The sequence below is a fragment of the Rhinolophus sinicus genome, chromosome 1 (genome assembly GCF_057876585.1).
Source record: "Rhinolophus sinicus isolate RSI-liver-muscle chromosome 1, RSI-T2T, whole genome shotgun sequence".
Lineage (NCBI taxonomy): Eukaryota > Metazoa > Chordata > Mammalia > Chiroptera > Rhinolophidae > Rhinolophus > Rhinolophus sinicus.
In genome coordinates, this window is record NC_142501.1 from 83,230,374 (window position 1) to 83,252,284 (window position 21,911).

Genomic DNA, 21,911 nt, shown 5'->3' on the forward strand with positions numbered 1-21,911 from the left:
AAAGAGTTAATCCTGGCATTCGAAGGGATGAAGAAAGTATATGTTTTGAAGCCCCTCCTCCTTCAAACATGTGACTACCAATTATATACAGGAATGATTTCAGAGAATAAGTCTTTTTAAAAAATAAATGAGATATAGTGTTGTTCTGGAGCTATTAGAAGAAAACACTTAGAAAAGGGTCTTAAAGATAGAAGGTTTTAAAATGAGATGGTGGTGATGGTTGCACAACTCAGGGATGTACTAAAAACCACTAAACTGTACACTTTAAAAATGTGAATTTTATGGTATGCTATGTGGGGACAGAGCCCCAGAAAGTAGTTTACAGGCTCTCGGCCTCACGTGGAAAGGTTCTGGCTCGGGTAGTAGATGGCTGTCAGCTGTGGCTGATTGGCCGTTGGATGTGGCCAGTTGGCCAATTGGCCACTAATATAACTGCTGCGGCTACAGAGGAGAGCCGAGGAGAGTGGAGGAGAGTTGTCGTCGGTCGGTTGGCAGAAAAATGGACAGCAGGTCTCACGTCTGGTGAACCCAGCCGCCAGTGAGACCATAGTGGTATGACTCCCCTACCTATGGCTCCGTGGGTGTTCCTTTTTGGCCTCACCATATCCTGCGTTCTTGTGTGGGGAGCGGGGGCAGAGACCCCGCAGGCCGTCCCGCATGACAAATGGCGCAGCAAGCAGGGTCCCCCGCACGACAGCTATATCTATTATATCTCAACAACAATTTCTTTTAAAAAAAATAGAAGAGATTAGAGCTACAGAGACTGGAAATACAAATACACTATGGCTCCAAGATGGCGGAGGAGGAGCACATCACTGCCAGCCCCCAGACATCTGCCTGGTTGCTAGCCACCCTTCACAGTATCAGCTTCAGGAAGGTTGCATGTCACAGCTCACACTCTTGCCAAGTCATGAAAGTAAATATGTATGCAGTATTAATAGCCTTGGGTATTTTCAGCACTATACTTGAATTCTGGAAAGGGATCCCCTGAACATTCCTAAATTGAAACATGGTGAGAACTGTCATCTTTGCAAAACGCCATTTGAGTCTTTGTGGGGAGGATCTTTCTCAAATCTACTTTGTCCAGTCAAGTTCACATGGCTGGTTCTAGGACATAGAATACATGGAGAGAGTTACCCCTAAGCCATGATTCTTAACCTCGGGGAGCAAGAGGTCAGACATCCCAGATGAAAGGCCAGAACACTTAGAAAAATGTGCATATGCACAGATTCAACTTTACATACGACGTCAAGGACCTTTGGATCCCTTCCACAGACCCCTGTTAGGAAACTCTGGTCTATATTCTGTATAATATGTCCCCATTATATTCTATCAGAGTATTTTAGTAAAATTGAACATTGAAAACTAAACACTAGCATCTTAGAAAGTCTCTGACATGCCCATTCCTTTTCTTTACTATCACAACTACATTAATTTCTTTAATTTCTTGCCTAGAACCTACAGAGGCTTTTAATGACACTGGACAATGGGAGAAAAAACCCGGTAGACTGAAATCATAATAATTTATGTTTTAATTGCCTTTGGCTTCTCTCTGTTTTTTATTTTCCACTTCTAATCACATATGAAGTTCAAACAATTAAGTTTGCGAACTTGTTGAAATGATGTTGCTAAGTTTTTTTTATATCAGAGGGATTATTCATTATGTATTTGTACCACCTGGATGAACAGCTAACCAAGTTGACTATTTGGAAGTGCTGAAAAGGCTGAGTGAAAAAGACCAAAATGACAGGAACTTTTCGCCAACAGTTCATGGCTCTTGCATCATGACAATGCACAAGCTCACATGGCACTGTCTGTGAGGGAGTTTGTAGCCAGTAAACAAATAATTGCATTGGAACACCCTCCCTACTCACCTGATCTAGCCCCCAATGACTTCTTTCTTTACCCAGAAATAAAGGAAATATTGAAAGGAAGACATTTTGATAACATTCAGGACATCGAGGGTAATATGACGACAGCTCTGATGGCCACTCCACAAAAAAGAGTTCCAAACACACATATTCACATTCATAAACCATAAAAGGAGAAAATGTTTCAAATAGAGAAGTGTTCTATGTTCCACCATCTGACTTGCCTGTACTGAAAAACTGATGGCCTTATGAATGCTGCACTGAAATAGCAAAATTAGACGGTGGGGATGGAGGTGCGGGGGGGGGGGGGGGGGGGGGGAGAGGGGGAGGGGGAGGGGAGTGGTTAACATACCAACAATCACCAATAAGCATTTATTTCCTATTACTCTGCATAACTCCCTGCTATACAATATGTACCTTAAAAATGAAGCAGTCATGGGCTTTCTACATAAGTTGCTTACAATCCAACTGATGAGAGAAAAGGTTGCTTTTTTTTCCCTACTTGAAGTTCCAACAGAAAGTGTCAAAGGAGAAATCTGTTCTTGCAAGATTCTCAACCAGAAACAGAAACATTTCCATCAAAAATACAGAAAATAGGACTGTTCTCCTGAGATTTCTAACCTAATTAGTGAGATGAAAACATCTTTCAGATATTCCTTTGCTCATGTGTTTGGAGATGATAAAGAAAAAAGCATTGAATGTATTTCTCCTTTGCTATCTGTGGAACGCAGGCTGTGTCATTTGAGGTAAAAGGAGGCTGACAAAAAATGAATTTGCAGGTCATTTAGAAAGAGAGCAGGGCTGGAATGAAAATAAAAGAGCCTGGACTGATTTTCAGAGATTCCCAACCAATTCTCGTGGAAGTTATATTAACATCTAACGGTTTTTATCCCTAAACCAAGTTGCAGTAAGACTCAGTAGTTGTGAGAATGAATGAAGTTAGTTGCATCAAACAGGATTTTATTGAAATGTGTTTTTGTGTGATAGCAATTCAGTCCTGAAACACAGTCAATCAGTGATGTCACGCTAAGGAGTGGCCCGTTGAGTCCAGTGCCAGACCCACGATAGCATATTAGGCATGATATAATTGCATGCCATGGAGAGAGAGAGAGAGAGAGAGAGAGAGAGAGAGAGAGAGAGAGGTGTTACTTTGCAGCATAAAACATGCATACAGAAAATTACTTAAAATACACATGTACTCATTGATAATTATTTAAACAAATACTCCAATCCAAGTCAATAAACAGAATATCAACAGCACCCCAGAAGTCCTTTATTGTATATGTCCCCCAGAGATAACCACTATCTTTACTTGTGTTAATCATTTTCTTGCTTTTCTTTTTAGTGCTACTTCTTATTATGCATTCTTAAACAACAGAGTTTGGTTTTGTCTGTTTTTTTTAATTTTACAGGTACAAAATCATAACATAGGCGTTTTCTTTTTGTTTTTTTATGCCATGATTCCTTTATTAACCTTAAAATCGTGACAGTTTCCATGGTGTTATCTTTAACTGTCCCATGTTCATTTACATTACTGTTTAGTAATCCAATTTATTTTTCCATTATCCTGTGGCTGATATGCAAGCATTTCTTTAGGGTATATTCCTGGAATTGCTGGGTCATATGATTATATATATATATATATATATATATATATATATATATATATATCTTCAGCTTTCCTCAATAATACCAAGCTTTCTTTCAATGTGATTTTACATCCTAATTTTAGTCAATCTGGTCAGTGTGTCATTGTCATATCAATTTTCATTTTTCTAATTGCTGATAAAGTTCAACCCTTTTTTTCTGTGTCTACTGACCTCCATTATTTTTAATTTAATAATCAACATCTCGTTAACTTGGATATTTTTGTATGCCATATTCATATGCAGCAAGGAGCCTGGCCATTTTCCAGTCAATTTGGAATGATTTCACTGTTGTGATTCTAAAACTACGTATCAACTGTGCTTCAGTTCTCCTCAGTCAATGGAACAGCCTGCAAAGGACGGAATTTTTGTTGTTACATATACTGCTTGTTATTATGAAAAATGTTTCTTTAATCCCAGCCTATATCTAGTCCTTAAGCTAATCATGGCGAAGTTGTACAAAGATAAAAGATGAAACTTGAACTCTTTCTGCCACAAAAAGAAACCTGTTTAGTACAGACACTGAGGACTTAAGATCCATCAATACAGAGCACATGATAGTAGCTGATTGAATTGGTTTCTATTTCTGAGTGGCATTACAGACTTTGCTCTTTAGGGTAAAACAAGGATTCTCTCTTCTAACTAGTAGAGCCCTAGCATTTCAGAGTAAGAAAGATGTAATATGCTATTATGTTTCTAATAGAGGCGTGCATAGACTATTTACCTCATGTGCCCCAAATGATCAAGGGCAAGCTACCATCTCACTGATAAAGAACATTTTCTGAAAGAGTCTCTATTTTGGAGAAATGCGGCCTGCTCTGCATAAGCCAGGGTGTGCAGAACAGCCTCCCTGTGCCGGGTGTTAATCTTTTAATCCTCTTAAATCATTTGCTTTATTCTCCTAACCTACCTGTTTTCATTGTCTTTGTATTATAAATCAAAAAGAAAATCTTTTGAGCAAGTGCAAGAAAATATTTTTATAAAGGACATTTTAAACTGCTAGTTTGGGTCAATATAAACTTAAATGAAACTGTTTTTATTTCTCAAATTCCATGAATATATATCCATTTTCTAGTTTTTACTCTATTATGAAAAATGCTTCTAAAGTACATAACTGCAGAGGATACATATAAATGGAAACATATTCAAAAATGCAAAATTATACAAACAGTAAAGAAACTGTTCAAAGGCATTCATTTTCCCGGGGATTTTTGTTTATTTTGCTTTTTTTCCATCCTTTTCAAAGTGAATACAAGACTTATCAGGGAGCACTAAATTTAGTATATGAAAAAAAAAAATAACTTGTGTGAAATGTGATGTAAAAACAGCTCACCAGTTGTAATTCAGATGAAAAATAAAGCCAATTGTTTAGCCAAATTGAATAAAATAAATTCAGTCTGAACAGTTGCTTCATCTAGCCATCATCTTGATGTTTTTACGAAGCATATTTAGAGAAGTAGAATTGCTTCAGGTATGTTAACACATTTACTCTTTGTCAGAAGTGACAGATCAGGGCAGTTTTCCTAAATGAGTAAGTGCTCTGAGATTTCTAGCGAACATTTCTGACAAGGAAAGTTTTACTCAATTTTACATCACGATATATTAAAATGTTCTCTTTCTATTGAAACGTGTTTTACATTTATATGAGACATTTCATCCAATATAATATCGTACTAAGTAGCACAGTGGTAAGTATTTAGTAAACATTCAAATGTTTGTTGAATAAATCAATGGAACTTTTTTATGGCCCACAATTTACTCCATTTTGAAAGCTTAGTTTGAAAGGTATGGTATACTCATTGTTTTTAAATAAAGGCACATAAAATTTCCAATTTAGTCATGTCATAGCTTTGCAACCAAAATACTCTAGCCAGCATAAGCTTCAACAAACCAGTCAGTTATTTTAAATTATGAAAACAAATACTGCAACCTTGCCTCTCTAATATATCCCAGGGGAAAAAAACATATCTTTATAACATTAAAGGATAACTTAGCCCCTTTCTCCATATCCAACATGATATAATGGAAAGAACATGGACATTAACTCCACTCATATTCATTCAACAAATATCTATTGATACACTAGGTCAGGCACTATGTCAAAATTAAACCAAATAGAATAAAAACAAAAACAGAAACAAAAAACAGCCCTTGCTAATCTTTCACTTTTGGGGGGTATTTCATTTAGCCCTTTGTTCAAATCTCATTTTTACTATCGCATGACTTTGTATAAATTATTTAAGGTCCAAAAGCCTCAATTTTTTCACCTGTAATAAATTAGGAATTTTTTTTTTTTAACCAAGCTCTCAGTATGTTACTAGAAGGCTGAAATGTAGCAGTTCATACATAGTAACTAACCCACAGTAGACCCTAATATACCTTAGCTGCTCTCATCTGCTCCCTCTTCTCCAGCAAACAACCAGCCATCTTGAGAAAGGTCAAGATATTTACATATTCATGATATAATTTGTTCTTTTGAGATCCCTCTAAGTCAAGGAAGAAGTATCATAATCTACACTTTTTGGGTAGAGGAACTGAATTTATAGTACCAGATCTATTACCTGTGTGTTCAGATTTCTTCTGTTTTGTTTACTAAACTGCCTACAATGACTTCTTTACAACTAAGTGTCACCTTGGAAGTGAAATAAAAATGCCTACAGAATCCTCTGGATGTACAAGAAAAAAGAAAAAGAAGAAAGGCTGGAGAAAGAGAGACAAAAAAGCTGTAATATCACATACCAACCTTGTATTACTTATTTAACAGTATGAAAGAATTGAATTAATCTTAAAATCAGTGGAGTCAATATAAAAGTCAAGGTAATTGACCTGATTCAGTTGGTGCTACTTTCATTGTTTTTGTTATTTATTTAACACAAAAGTTAGTGAAAAGAAGTTCATCTGTGTAACTTGACATAATCAAAGAAAAAATGCAGAAATTTAGGAAATGATAAAGTGTACTGACAAGTGATACAATGAAAAACTGGGAAAAATATTTACCAAATGTAGAAAATATTAACATTCATAATACATGAGTACAAAGAGTGAAAAAAGTAAAACGGAAACAACCCAAAGGCAAACAAAAGAGACAAAAAACTCAAACAGGTAATTCTAAGCAGAACTATATATGGTCGAAAATATTAAATCTCACTAATAATTAATAATTTAAATAAGACAACTTTTATCCTGATCAGATGAATAATATCCATTTTCGCTAAGGGTGTTTAAAATGTAAATTCTCTTAGGGCATATTTAGGAATGTAAATTCACGTAAAATTTATGGAGTGCAAGTTGACAAAGCCTATAAATATTTAAAATGTATATACTCTTCGGCCAAGCAATTCCATTTCTGACAATTTATCCTATGGATATACATATGCAAATATATAGACTATAAATAACTTTCATTTAGCATTTTTTTATAATAGTGAAAAGTTGGAAACATTCTACATTTTCTTAGGTATGGAAAAAATTTTAAAATTGTGATTAATCTATAATATGAAATACAATATAATGTGAGAATTTTTAAAAATAATATGGATACATCTGGATGCCATGGAAACATGCCATAAAATATGAATAGAAAGTAAATTATAGAACAATGTACATTTTATTCCAATTTGTGTAAAAAAAGAATTATATATGTGTTTATAACTTTGCCATGTGTCTAGAAAGAAAGCTTGAAAGATATTAGCCAATCTATTAATAGTAATTTATTGTAAGGATCAATTATGAGCATTGGAGATTGGGATATATATATATATATATATATATGCCAGGGGTGCCAAAAAAATGTGTACAAGTGGACACTTTGGTTAATGTTGCTCAAGCAGTAGTTCACCATAACCAGAAGTGACTGGATGCTGTTGATGGTAACCACTTTGAGCATCTCTTGTAATTGCAGAAGTCAAACGTGACTTATATTCATCTTTTGTTGTCAGTATAGATTGAGTATTACAATTTTAATACAATTTTCCTTTCTTAAAATGTGTATATATTTTTTTGGCACCATGTCTGTGTGTGTGTGTGTGTGTGTGTGTGTGTGTGTGTGTGTGTGTGTAGAGAGAGAGAGAGAGAGAGAGAGAGAGGAATGTGTGTGTATATATACATAGAGAGAGACAGACAGAGAAATTTTCTACTCTCTGTCACTTACATTTCCATTAAAAAAAAATCTACAACTTAGAAAGAAATTATTTGGATGGTGTAAAAATTAAACATTGTTTATTTTTCTCCTTTTTCAGTGATTGCTTTGGTCCTACGTGAACAGTGAATACAATCCATGCCCTTTTATCCTTTCTATGATGGCTAAATTTGCTGAAATGCAGGTTCAAGTTTCTCCCAGGGAAGATGTTAATTAATTTAAGTTGACATGATATGGGAGAAATTATCTTCAACAGTTTTCTCTATTGTTGCAAGAGAATCTGTCATTCCCTGCCACTGCACCTCAGGTGGACAAAACCATTTGATCAAATGTTTGTTTTAGCAAACCATTTTATGTTTGTATGTCCTGCCTTCCCATCTATATTTTTAGTCTGCCCAGAATCAGGTGTGGGGTCCTCTGCTCTATCGCAGTGCGTAGAATCAGGCAAAGGAATTAACCTGGTGAATCCTCAATCCATGGACATTGTGAACATCTAAATAATAGCGAGATGTATACCAGTATCCTCATGATCACTGTTCCAAAGAAATGAGAAAGAACTCACTAAGTTTTCTCAAAAATCTCAGACTTTGGTCCTGAAGAGCTTGGACTATTTCTATGAGACTCCTTGACCCAACTTCACAGCTTTAATTTAATTGAAAAATAATAAGACTCTAGATCTAGAATTTGATCCACATATCAAGAAAAAAAATCTTAAACATGAATAAACAGTTATTCACTGCTTAATAAATCCTCAGTGAACAAAGCATTCCCTAAGAGTAGCATGGATATGAAGTAAACTGATAATTCAGACTTCTCAATGCGAAGAGTAGCAATGGCATTTGAGAAAGTAATCATAGTGTTCCTTTCATTCATGTCATTGACAGATCAGCCTGAACTTGAATCTCACTGAGGAATGGGTCAACTCCCACAGCTACCATCACCACCACCCAACATACACATAAACAGAAATGCACACACAACCAAAAATTAGAAAATCGGAGCCTAGATCCCAGAAGCAGTCTGTTGTGTCAGTGGGTAGAGAATTATTCAGATGAAGACGGAAATGTGCATGCAAAGAGTCAGGAAGCCCCATACAGAGAAAGAGAAAAGAAAGGACATAGCCTAGTGCCTCCTACATTATTGTTACCTCTTGGTGATAAAATTGAATGCCACAAAGCAGGTCCTCGCAATGACATTTTTCATTAGCAAAAGTATTGCTTCACATTATTCTCAAATTCCTAAAGGGGACATGCAAGTACATTAAATCGAGGTAGACCAGATAGGTAACATTAATTAGGTAAGCCAGACACATTTCAATTAAATCAAACATTTAAGGATAGTCTTTATATCTATAAATAATTGCTCACTCCTCTTTTTCTTGAAACATACGCTTCTCAATCTATCTATCACTTACCTGTTTTTGAAAAAGATACAGGTTTTTAAAATATTGTTATTTTATCCTAACTTAACTATAAGAAAACCAACAGCCCAACCTTGATAATAAGTGGCAACTCATCCCCCAATGTCAAGGAGAAATTGCAGAGTGGTGAGAACTATGTCAAACACTGCAGTTCGTGGCCTTGGAAATTGTGTGGAAAGGTCAATACTCAGCTCCAGCCTCTCAGGCCCACAAGGATTACTGGTCCAGCAATACCAAATCTGTTCGTTTTTTCAAGAAAAGCCAGAAATTTAGATTTATGCTTGAGTGCTAAAGATAAATTTTATTTATTTACTTTTGTTGTTGAAGATAAACTTAAAAACATTTAAAAAAATAAAAAAATAAAAAACATTTTAAACATTCTGCAGAGGCACAAAAAACATATCTGATGGTCAGACTTGGTCTGTCCATCAGACCAAGATATATATATATCTCCTACTGGTTCTGTTTCTCTGGAGGACCCTGACTAATGTAGGTCCTTTTCTGAACTAAAGTAAAACTGCTGCAGATCAGACTGACTCTGTTTTCCAACCCAGGGGCTTTGCTGATTTTCTGTCTCCCAGCTTGCCTTGCCTCATAGTCGCTATCAAAATCTCATCTTCATCAGTGTTTCACTCCCACCATTTTATTTTTTAAAATCCTTAATTAATTTCTGGTTTGAAAAGAGCATGTTTACAATTCTTCTTTATACAAATATATTTAAGTGAAAATGTATTCTTTTCATAAGACAAGGAAACTTATCTTTTTCAAACTTCAATTGGTCCAATAGTTCCCTAAACTTGACTACTGAAAGAACAACTCTAGCAAGAATAGTCATTCACAATCACTAGCCCACTGCTTTTAAAAAATTCAAAATATCTCAAATCAATGAGCTGTAATAAGGCTTAATAACTAGGATTTCAAACAGCCTACAAAGAATAAAAAGGTTTCTTTCTTGATAATTACTCCATGTCTGCACAGTGGACAAATGGAAAAGGTTTCAATGTCTCAGTTTTGTAAAACACCAAAAGGGGGTGGAGGTGGGGGATGGGGGGAAGACAAGTGAGCAAAAGGAAACTAAGATCTGCAAACTTCCTTATTTCAAAGAAGCAGAAGCACTGAGGAAAGAGGGTTGAAGACCATACTATCCAGAGAAAGACTTCAACATTCTGATCTTCCAAGTCAGTGGTAGCTTTTTAATATTGATGAAATCATTTATTAATTTCCCATATAGCAAACTCTCAGTCATGAATTGGACAATTAAGTTCATGAACTTTCCACCATGCACTTACAGGGTGGAAAATTCACAAACTTAATTGTCCAACTTTATACACACTGAAATGGAAAGATCGAGTTGACATGGTGACATAGATAAATCAAATGGGAAAGAATCAGAATATTTTTTAAACTACAGGTCTGAGTTTGGCATGAACTTCATGCTTTCATATAGCAGCATTATATTTCCTTTCCTAATCAAGTTTGGATTAAAATCAAAATTAATTTCTGGTTCCTGAGCCACTGAAAGCAGGGTTGGGACGGGGAGGGGGAGTGGGGGCTCGATGGCTTAGAACATTCTTCTGGTTAAAGTGACTGCAGCTTAACCCAGGGCAAACCACAAAGCAAAACCCCACACTCAGATGATCTGGATTTCAATTTAACACACATTCTGCAAAGAAGAAATCCACCATGCGTGACTAAGAGAACCCAACTTAAAAGCAATAGCATCACCTTCCTTCACTCCCACCAAGTGAAAATAAACTGGAGAATGGCTAAGCTCCAAAACAGTGAGTTGCTAATCACCACCATGGTTTTCATGCCTCTTGCAGAGGAAATGAGATGTCATCCAACGCCCGCATATGCCTTTTCAGGAAATCGCTCATCTATCTGATGAAGCTCTTCTCTCCTCACAGGTTTGTGGATACATTCAGCTTTGTACTTACATACATTGGCTTCTGGAAAATCTTCTTGCCCCTTTTCTGTTGATCATTGGAAATTTCTGATGGGATGGAATCTCCTTAAAACAGAGATTTGGGGAAATTAAAAATTTTCATTTTAAGGAGATTCTATCACCTTGCATTAATCAGTGGCTAAACTTCATTGACACTTTATTAAAGAGTGTCATTTCCTATGGGGAAGCACTTTTGAAAGAACAAAAATTAAAAGGCCTAAGAGACTATACACGTGGCTTCATACCTGGGCACTGGCATATACCTGGTCACTGCTCACGGACTCCATGTTTACATGTGCTCAGGCAAGCATGTTCCAGCTTGTTTATTTGTTTTTCCAATGGAATAGTCATTGTACTTTGGCCTCTGCCCCTTTCATAATACACCACAGAGAACCTGCCCTCTGTCCTACTTTCCACTGATTAACCTTGCTTTATTTCCTGTCCTTGCAAAGTTAGTACAACCCACTTAACTTCCACCCTAATAAGTTATCATTTCCTTCTTTCTAAGCTAGACTCTTCATTTCTACTTCAATTAAAGAACAATATAGCACACATGTATGAAGTTCTATGTCAGATCATGGGGACATGAAACAAAATAAGACAAAGGGTTATTTTTTCCCTCAAGGAGTATGCAATCCACCAGGAAGAAAAAATACAGAATTAACCAAAACCCCCACATCCAAAAACAACAGGAGCAGAAAAAGAAGAAGAAGAAATGTCATATAAAATGCATGTTAAAGAGGCAAAAAGGAAAAAACAAACCATCGTTCTCTCTACCTATGAAAAAAAATTATTACTTCGAAATGCTTTTATACTTTTCAGGTAATTCTATTCAAATGTGCGGTCCTACAGATGTAGTTAGAAGAGGGTGGTTAGCAAACAAGTTCATCCTCTCCTACTGACCTATTATATCTAAATTACTTAAAGGAATGAAAACTGATACTTACTAAGTTATATACACACAGGAGAATATAATGATAAATAAGGTTAAAAGAAACAATGTTATAGCATTGAACTCTATTGATGCTAATGACCCTCCCCCACCCCCACTCCCCCTAAGCATAACATAGCAGTAACAGAACAGGCCTGGAACCTAAGTCTTATTCAGTTTTACCAACCCCTTAGCCCACCTTGAATCAAAACTATACAACTTCTTCGATCTGTTGAAAGGCATCACTACAGAGGTAATTATGGGCCTTTAAGCAGATCTCTGGATTTGAGATTTAACATTCCACTAGCTCTGGAATGCTTTCAGCTCTATTCATGCACATCAAAATGGTTGGAAGACAATTTTAGTTCATCTATGGGCAACCCAAGCCTGTAGGCTCCTAACATCTGCTACATTTATCATTGAGAGCAGATCCAGGCAAGGTCAGTTCCATTCCATTCAACAATTACTTGAGCCCAGGGATTCCTTATTATTTGAACATGCATTATGCCCCATCTCACAATTACATGGTTGCTTAGGGAAGCGAAAAGTCACCATACCACAAAAATAGTCACAAAGGAGCTGGTTGATCTCTTGTAATACTCTTCACCACTTATCCCACTCCACTTAAACACTAGCTTGTATCTCCTCCACCCATCACATCAATACCAGCTCTGACTTGCGGTGCAGATGTTATAGACATTTAATCAAATAATGTAGATGCAATGCAATAGATTGCCAAGCAAAAAGGCAAACATTGCAAAAGTTGTAGGATTTCATAAGACTGATAAAAGTCATGTCAGAAAACTTTCTGGATTCCCCCCTGCCAAAAGAATGAACTGGCAGAGACGGGCCTATTAAAAATTAATGAATAGGAAATCAACAAGGATACTGATGTGATAGGCATGGCAAAAAACAAAACAAAAAAACTATCTGAATAAAAAGGATTAAAGAGTGAGTCCGTTAGGAAAATTGACAAAACCCTCACTTAAGGCAAAAATAACTTTCATCATGATAACATTATAAAAGTTATATATATATATATATATATATATATATATATATATATATATATATAAGATTTCAGTATTTCTCTCATATAATTTTATTATAAAAATCACGCTGAAAGGGATGATCAGTATTTGTTTCCTTTTTGTTTTCTTAAAGTGCTAACTATAATTTAACTTAAATGTATTTAAATGTAAGAATATGCAACTTATTGTCAAGAGATATTGTTTCACTTTGGAGCTACAGACCCAACCATGGTTCTTTCAATTATTTTTTAAAAATTTTAAATGGATTCATTTTAAGGAGCTTTTAAATCTATATGTACTTGTGAATTTTCCTCGGATGAGGACCCATTCATTGTTCCAGCCATGGTCCTTGCCTCAAAGAATCCTCACAAATCCTGCCAGACTGCGCCACCCATCAAGTCACAGGTGAGCATTATGACATCAACCAATGCAGAGGGATTCATCTAAATACTGCACACACATACCCATCCTCAATTAACTTAGTGCTGATGGAAGGACTTAGTGCTCCTTATTTTAACCCAGGGCACTTACTTTGATTAAAAGGAAGGACCTAGCGCACTAGATTCATTTTCCCAGGACTAATGAAAGAACATCCATAAAAACAAAACAAAACAAAAAAAAAACCATGAGTGCTGAATTCTAGATTAAGAACCTCAGGTGGCTAAAAGTGCTTAGTTGGAAACATCAGGTACAATGCTACATGGCACGTGTAGTGATGAAAGGATGCTGTCCAAATCATAAAGCATAGCTTTCTCCACCCCAAATGCCCTGGCCCTCGGACCATGGCACATTTGCTGGGGCTCTACTGGAAAAGTCGTTCTGTCTCTACCATACCTCTAAAGCCCTCCGTGGGAAACAATTTTATACCATCCTTTTCTTGTGGGGAGGTAACCTGGTACAATAAGGAGCCCAGATAGTTTGGAGTCAGACAGGCTGACCTCCAAGTCCCACTTTTCTATTTATAAGCAGTGTGATTTGAACAACTTTGCTATCCTCTCAAAGCTTCCGTTTCAACCTCTGTGATACAGAAATAATAAAATCTACCTCATGGAGTTATCAAGAGACTGCAAATGAAAAAAATGACTCTGAAAGCCCAATGATGTATAAGCTTCATAGCATTCACATTTTCTTTTTTAATGTTAGTTCCCAGCACTTCCCCCAAGACAAGAAGGATTATGGGGAAGCATCACCCCTCTGGCACCTGTGGGAAAGGAGGAACTGAAAGACGATAAAGGGAGTATAAGAGGAAATGGAGAGGGTGACACAGACTAACTTCCCCAGCATCACCCCACTCCCCCATTTCACCCAGGGCTGGCCTTAATCTCACTTGAAAATGGACGATAAGATATTCGTGTTTCAGGCAGAAAGTACGAATTCAATGCATCTGACTCAGAAACTGGGCAAAGCTGCCCAGAGGAGATAATAAACCTAATCACTCTGATCTAATTCAGAGGCCTCAGGGTTCACTCACTCTCAGCCGAGAGCTTCTATCACTGGAAGGAAATCCATGCTGGCCTACATGTGACAGTTGCTAATAGTTTTCTAACCTTAGTGTCAAACATAATGTTTTCATGAATGAGGTTTGGTTTTTTGTTTTGTTTCGTTTCAAGATGATACATGAAGGGAGGTCTCTTCCAGCACTTGGAAAAACAAATACTCAAAAAAAAAAAAAAAAGAAAAAACACACACAAAAAAAACTGGTCAGTGTTCGTGTTAGTCTTCATCTTCAAGGTCTAAGTGCCTTCATCGACAATCAGACCACAAATATTTATTGAGCCCTGAAAATATTTGCTGTGTCAGGCACTGTGAGTAACAGGGAAGGGGTGAAGGGTGTGGATTTCACCCCCAAAGAACTTGCAACCAGCTAAGGCACACAAGATCTCCCCCTCTATGAAATGACTGGCCAATGGGACAAACAAAAGCATCTATACACAAGGGATAGTGTGAATGAACGTCTCCTGGCTCAGAATGTTGTCATGAAGCTCAAATACAGTGATGCACAGAAAGCTCCTAGCAGGAACATACATGTTTAACAAATTAATTTTCCCCTTTCCCTAGGAGAAAAGCTAGGGAAGAGTAATGCCAGAGCCCAGGCAGCAGCAGGGAGTCACAAGGTTATCAATAGCAAATGCTGCTGAGAGATTTTGACACAAAGGAAGTCACAACTGACCTTTCAGAGAACTATTTCTGGAGTGTAATGAAGATCAAAGTCAGTTAATTATAAAGAGTTGGGAAAGGAAAGCATAGTATCCAGGAAGTGTAGCCTACTGGTATAAACTACACCTTTTGAGCGGTTCAGGGGGGGACAAGAAGAGAAAAAAAAAAAATCATAGGATCTAGTGATAGTAGCTCTGTTTCTTTGTTACAACATGGAGTTCTGTTTAAAAGCTTTCTCTACAAAGCTGGAAAGAATTAATATGTTCTAGAACCTTCTACAGCTCTATTCTGAAGCCAATAAGAGAACCAAATGGCCGTGTGCCTCCAAGGAACTCAAAGGTAGGTGGACTCAATTTCTTTAATCAAAAAATTCTAAAATAAAAATAAAATAGCTTCCCTGGGATTTTTCAAAAAAAAAAAAATTAATAGCCTTATTTATTTAATCGTAATTCTACATAACAAGGCAAAACGAGATAGAGGTTAATTAATTTTATCTGCAAGAAAACTAAGTGACTTTTGCCTAGGATACTGTTAATCTCTGTTAAAATGATAAAGAGTTAGTTTATACTTTGTCTATAAACATTGACTTATTATAATGGCTTTTTATATCCCTTATATCACTGAATCAATGTGTTAGGAAGCATAAGTATGTTCATGACAAACCCCTTGCCTCCAGAGACTTCAACTGAATAGAGACAATAGAAAAATGTATAAATAACTTGTGTATAAGGACACTGTGACCAATTTAATAAAGGGCTAAAGATATTAAGAGGAGAGAAGAGAAAGAGGTTAATTCTGGACTGGGAGAGCTGTTTCTTGGAGGAAAAATGTATTTAAGTTGGGCTTTGAAGAAAGTATAACGGTTTCCAAGGCAGATAAGATACCACAGGACCAAAGAGGTGGTGGTGAGAGATGAATTCCATTGGAATCCAGGAAGGAAGAACGAATGAACAAAACCAAGGGCAATGAGGACAGTCATACACAAGAGACCATACCACACACGCAACCTAAAAAGACAGTTCAAATATCCACTGTACCAAAAGGGACCCTCTAGATGGAAGACCCATACCTCTAGGCCTTTCGGTCAAGTTCATTATTGTGTTATTACTCATGCAACTGTTTCCTAACTTCAATATTTCAGCTCTTAGGGTCTATTTTTTTCCCATTGTACTCATATTGCAGAAAGAGGAAATAACTCATCCAGCAGTGGGGATTTCTTAGTAGGGTTTTGAAGAGAGATGGTGGGGGTGGCTGACTCTGCCAGAATGTTTCCTTTTTCTCTTGCTGTTTGTCACATATTGCTGTTGAGCAACCCTGGTGAGTGTCATCAACATGCAATCTCATCTGATTTATCTTCCTTTACTCACTCAAACTCAGCCCTTTGCCTCTTTTTTTTTTTTTTTTTTTCATGGCTCATTTAGAGTTTCACAACCTCTTACCTTTAATTGCTGAGTAAGTGCAAAACATTGTGTAGCATGATCTCCAAGGAAAAAGGACTCACAGTCAAAGAGATCAGTTGTGGACCTGTACGCCTTAATTTTTGTTTTGTCATCATTTCATTTTAACATTGCAATTTTTACTTTTCTCACAGATTCGGATTCCAAACAATAAATGTTTGTGGCTGTCAGTTCCTCCAAGCTCCTCCCTTTTGAAATATGGATGACTGAAATCAACATCCCACAGAGTTCTTAGTGTCGGTCTCTCCATAGAACCATAAAAATATTCCACACCAATAAACCATTCACGCCAGTCCAGGCATTGGACTACGTGGGCCCAATGGGATCCTAAAATTGACTTTCAATCACAGATAGAGGAAATTAACTTCATTTATAGGTCAAAAACTTTTACAGTGACCTAGAGGCAGGGCCACCATGGTCACTTCCTGCACCCAGCTAGCACAGAGTGGGGCCTTTACAATTTACCTCCAAATCAACTTGACTTCCTTTGGATCAGCCAAGAAAACTTTCTTTTCTCCCCCACTCTCTCCTCTCTGCATCAATCTCATAGGAATAAAAATGGTTTGAGTTTTGGTAGCGGTTTCTAGAGCACAATTCCAGATCTGATTGTTGAAAAAAAAAAAAAGAATATACATATATATACGGGCTGCCAAAAAAATGTACACACATGACTTGTATTCATCTTGTGTTATCAGTATATATTAAGTATTACAATTAATACAGTTTTTTTCTTTCTTAAAATGTGCCCAAAAAAAGTATACACATTTTAAGAAAGGAAAAAACTGTATTAATTGCAATACTCAATATATATATATACATATATATGTATGTATGTATAGTTTGGGCCTACTGGAGGAAATGACTGTTAAAAATGGCTAAATAATGTAGGTTTAAAAAAAAAAAAGTCAGTGTGTTGATACTTTCAACAATCTGTAGTTTTCATTGACCCTGCCATTCATGCCTGTGCTGGACTCACAAACTTTAGGGCAACACGCATTTTTAAAGCTTTCAGTTAAACTAGGAAGGGCTATAAATTCATTAAAAAGTTTCTGGGACCTACCTCTACATCCCTGGATACAAGCTCCATTCTACCTATTATCTTTTGATATAAATATCTTCTTCCCACAAATCCTGCAAAGGTCAAATCCTGGGAAGTCACTTGTTGTCTTTGTCAGCACACAAAGGAAGCACCTGCTGTAAGATGCTTCCTGCCTGAGGCCATCTTTTCTTCCAAGTTTGCTGTTATAGCCACAATGCTATCAATAGCACCTGAAGCTTAGTAGGAGTTCAGTAAATATTTGTTAAATATTGAATGAATTAACAAATCAAGAGGTCTCATTGTTGCTGAAGTGTACTCTCAACTGCCTACCTTGCCACAAATCAACCTTACTTTAACCATCAATTTCTATTCTCTCTGAATTCTTGCCATGTGCTTCTTTTTAGGCTCCCAAGTATTTCCAACCTTTTGAGTCTAGCTGGGATTCGCCCACAAGCAGCAGCCAGGCTAGCAACTTTTATGGCTATCTCAAAATTAAACTACCTGGCTCATCTCGATTCTCACAGTCCTAAATCCCACTGCTATATTGGTAGAAATCTATCATGGCACAATAAAGCAAAAGAGTGAAAATGTGGGGGGAGGGAGTTACTAAATGTGATAGCCAGCCTCCAAGATGTCTCCCAATAACCCCTGCGTCCCAGTATCCACGCTGTCATACGATCGCCTTGAAGGTAGGTTGGACTTAGTGCTCACTTCCGCAAATTGAATACTGTGCATCCAAGGTTTGGTTACAAAAGACTGCTGATTTCATCTTTTAATTCTCTCTCTCTCTCTCTCTCTCTCTCTTTCTCTCTCTCTCTCTCTCTCTCTCTCTCTCTCTCTCTCTCTCTCTCTCTCTCTCTCTCTCTCCACCTGTTCTGGGGGAAGCCAGCAGTCATGTGGAACAGCCCCATGAAGCAGCCCATGTGGCAAAGAACTGCCTCCAAGCCAACAGTCAGGGAGGAACTGAGGTCTGCCAACAACCACCTGTGAAAGCTTGGAGTGGATTCTCCAGCCCCGGTCAACATGACTGCAGGTCTGACCAACAGCTTGGCTGCGACCTCATGAGAGACCCTGAGCCAGAATCACTCAGCTAAGGCAGCCCAGATCTCCGACCCACAGAAACTGTGAGATAATAAACACTTGTTGTTTTAAGCTACCAGATTTTAGGGCTGTTACATAGCAATAAATGACTAATACATTAAACCAGGGGCCAGCAAACTTTCTTAAAGGGCCAGATATTAAGTATTTGGGGATTTGCAAGCCATACAGTGTCTATTGCACTCCTCGGTTCTCCCTTTGTAGCCCAAAAGCAATCAGACACAACCTGTAAATGAATGCACATGGCTGTATTCCTAGAAAACTTACTGTACAAAAACACTCAGCCAGCTTGTGGACTCTAAGGTGCCACCCCCTGCACTAAACCAATGTATTTTCAGTCTATCATTTCTAATGTCTCATTGTCCTGCAGCTACCCTATCAAGAGATAAACATGGCCAATTCAGATCATAGAGTTCGTTCTATAGTGTGAAGGGGATACCCTTCCTCATTATTACTTTCTAATTATTATTAAAAAGTGAGGTTGGTGCTCTGGGGAAAGGAAAGTAGGATGTAGGGAAAGTCGCTTCCAGAGTTGGAGAAGAAATAAAAATGTAGATCTTTTTTATCCTTGGTAGAGCTTGGAAGGAGAATAATGAGAGGCAATATGAGGATATCAGACATCCAACTTCTACAAATCGTAGCCAAACACTGTGCACAGAGATGGGAGGAAATGCTTTAGATACTTCTAGATAGACACAAGAATCCTAAGAACTTCAGAACTGGCCACCCAATTTCCTGAGTAGAGTGGAAGGCTCAGAGCCTGTAGGAGAAACCCTGAGCCATTTAGAGTAAAATGGCACAAGACAGCTAGCACGACATTGGTTAAAGAAGCCTAAAATAAGGTTTATAGCCTCCCATGGCTTAGGCACAGTATACAATACAGTAGATACAGAAATTCTCACATGGCCTCCCAGAAGTTACAGAGGTACTAAGAAGACCACTTGGTCGGAAGAGTCCAGAGCTTGTTAAGGATGGGACCTCAATGACCAGAGACAATGGCAGGGTCGAAGGTAGGTGGCAAGGGAAAAGGCTAGATTTTTACTTCTTTTTCCTCTCTGAATGGATACTCTCTGCATCTTATTTTTCTTTTCCCCAAAGCACCATTCTCACAGGGCATGCCCAGAGGTTGGGAGGACCAACTTCAACACCAGGACATTTAGGAAAGGCCAACAACCACAGATTAATGGAAACAGATCCATAACCAGAGTCTTCTCATAGATTAGCAATCCCCCTCATTCCTGAGAATATATATGAGGACTCCTCCACCCCATTGGCCTGTGAGCCACTTTGGGAAGAATAGAAAAGGGGAGAAGAAATATGGGGGAGCAAACATTTACCCAAAGGGACTGAGTGACCTCAACACACAACTATTTAAAATCAGAAGGGGCTGAAATACTTCTACTTGATATGATAAGTTTACATTATTTTCCCTGCTAGACAGAGGATGGGAGCTCATGAGAAAGTATAGCTCAGCTATTGTATTTGTTTTCTATTGCTGCTATAACATATTATCACAAACATTGTGGCTTAAAACAGTACAACTTTTTTATCTTAAAGTTCTGTGGGTGAGAAATCCAACATGGGTCTCATTGAGCTAAAATCAAGGTGTTAAAGGCTATTTCCTTTCTGGAGGGTCTAAAGGAGAATCCCTTTCCTTTTATTTTCCAACCTCTAGAAATGGCTTGCATCGTTTAGCTCCTGGCTCCCTTCTTTTGTATTCAAAGCCAGCAATATAGCATCTCTCTGACCATATATCCATCATCACATCTCTTTCTCTCACCGAGCCTGGAAAAGTTCTCCACTTTCAAGGATTCATGTGATTAAATTGGACCCATCTACCATGTAAGGTAACATATGCATAGGTTACCTTTGGGGCAAGGGTGCAGTATTGTATCTACCACAGCTATGGAAAATAAAGGAGCTACATTCCATTTCAATTTGTGCTATCAATAAATTTGGGACCCTGATAATAATACCCAATATTAAGTATAATTTCTATTCTGCACATATTATAACTTATAAACCTTCCAAATACAACACATTCTACGTGAGTCACTAATTCCCTAAATTTCTCAAACTTGAATTAAAATTTCAAAAAAATTGCATAAACTATGTCTATTGAAGGTAGCAAACCTCACTGAAAAAAAAAAGTCAAGGGCTCTTGCAAACATTCACCTAACCAAAAGCACTTTTACATATAGAATTCCAAACAGAAAGGTATAAACCCTGTGTAACCAGTAAGCAACAGACAAGACTCTTCAGTGAAAGAGTTTTAAAAACTCCCTGAAATCCTTGTTTGATTCAATTAAAACCTAACAAAGCAGTATAATCTATCATTAAATTAGGCAGACTAATTAATTACTGAATGGCACCAACCATATAAATCATGCAGGAGACTCCCATCAGAATAATACTTATTGTTAAGAATAACACTTGCTATAAATTGTGTGCACTCTAAATGAACTAACAATATCACTATTATAAACATTAATGGGTACACATCACTTGGGAGTTTTATGTTAGTTTTGTTTTGTTAGAAAGCTTGTTTTTGTTTTGGGGGCTTTTTTTTTCAGTTTTCAGATGAAGACCATTTTAATTGAAGCTACAGTTGAGAACTATTCTTGTTATTCTTTCCAGCCATCTCTTTTTACTAGAATTTTTTGGAAAAATTTTTAATAATCAATTCTTGATTCAAAGAAAAATACACCTAGGCTGTATATGACTGCCTTATCTCATGTTTTTAAATATAAGGTTTACCATACATTAGACCACTTCCACAAAATGATGTCCCAGATATACAGAAGGAAACAACATATCCGGTAATGAATATATCTAGAAATTCCTTTGGAGAAAAATGTTTGGAGTTTACAATGGTTTTGGTCATCATTGATGTCATAGGTCATATACATGGATAAAGTTGCACTTTCCTGAGGTTTTACAGCCACTGAAAATAAGCTTCATTTTTTTTATTTTTCATTGAGTAAGTGTGTTTTTTCCAGGGCCCATCAGCTTCAAGTCAACTCGTTGTCCTTCAATCTAGTTGTGGAGGGCACAGTTCAGCTCCAAGTCAAGTCGCCAGTTTTCAACCTAGTTATGGGGGGCACAGCCCACCAACCGATGTGGGAATTGAACCAGCAACCTTGTTGTTGAGAGCTCACGTTCGAACCAACTGAGCCAT

The 21,911-nt window shown here is 37.2% G+C and overlaps 2 long non-coding RNA genes across 5 annotated transcripts in view; one reads left to right on the forward strand and one right to left on the reverse strand.

Moving 5' to 3' along the window:
* Positions 1–21,911, reverse strand: part of LOC109452869 (uncharacterized) — a 114,021-nt gene that overhangs the window by 54,032 nt on the left and 38,078 nt on the right. For 3 of the 4 annotated variants that reach the window (XR_016022439.1, XR_016022445.1, XR_012493903.2), the window contains exons 4-5: positions 11,013–11,086; positions 8,803–8,893 (exon numbers count right to left, since the gene is read on the reverse strand). This is a non-coding gene — a long non-coding RNA (uncharacterized LOC109452869). Of the gene's footprint in view, positions 1–8,802; positions 8,894–11,012; positions 11,087–12,508; positions 12,632–21,911 lie in introns of those variants that run through there. The other variant, XR_016022440.1, reaches the window with a different exon arrangement.
* On the forward strand, positions 15,222–20,635 carry LOC141568525 (uncharacterized). Its single transcript, XR_012491678.2, has 3 exons — positions 15,222–15,478; positions 18,525–18,759; positions 20,409–20,635. It is a non-coding gene; the product is annotated as an uncharacterized LOC141568525 (long non-coding RNA).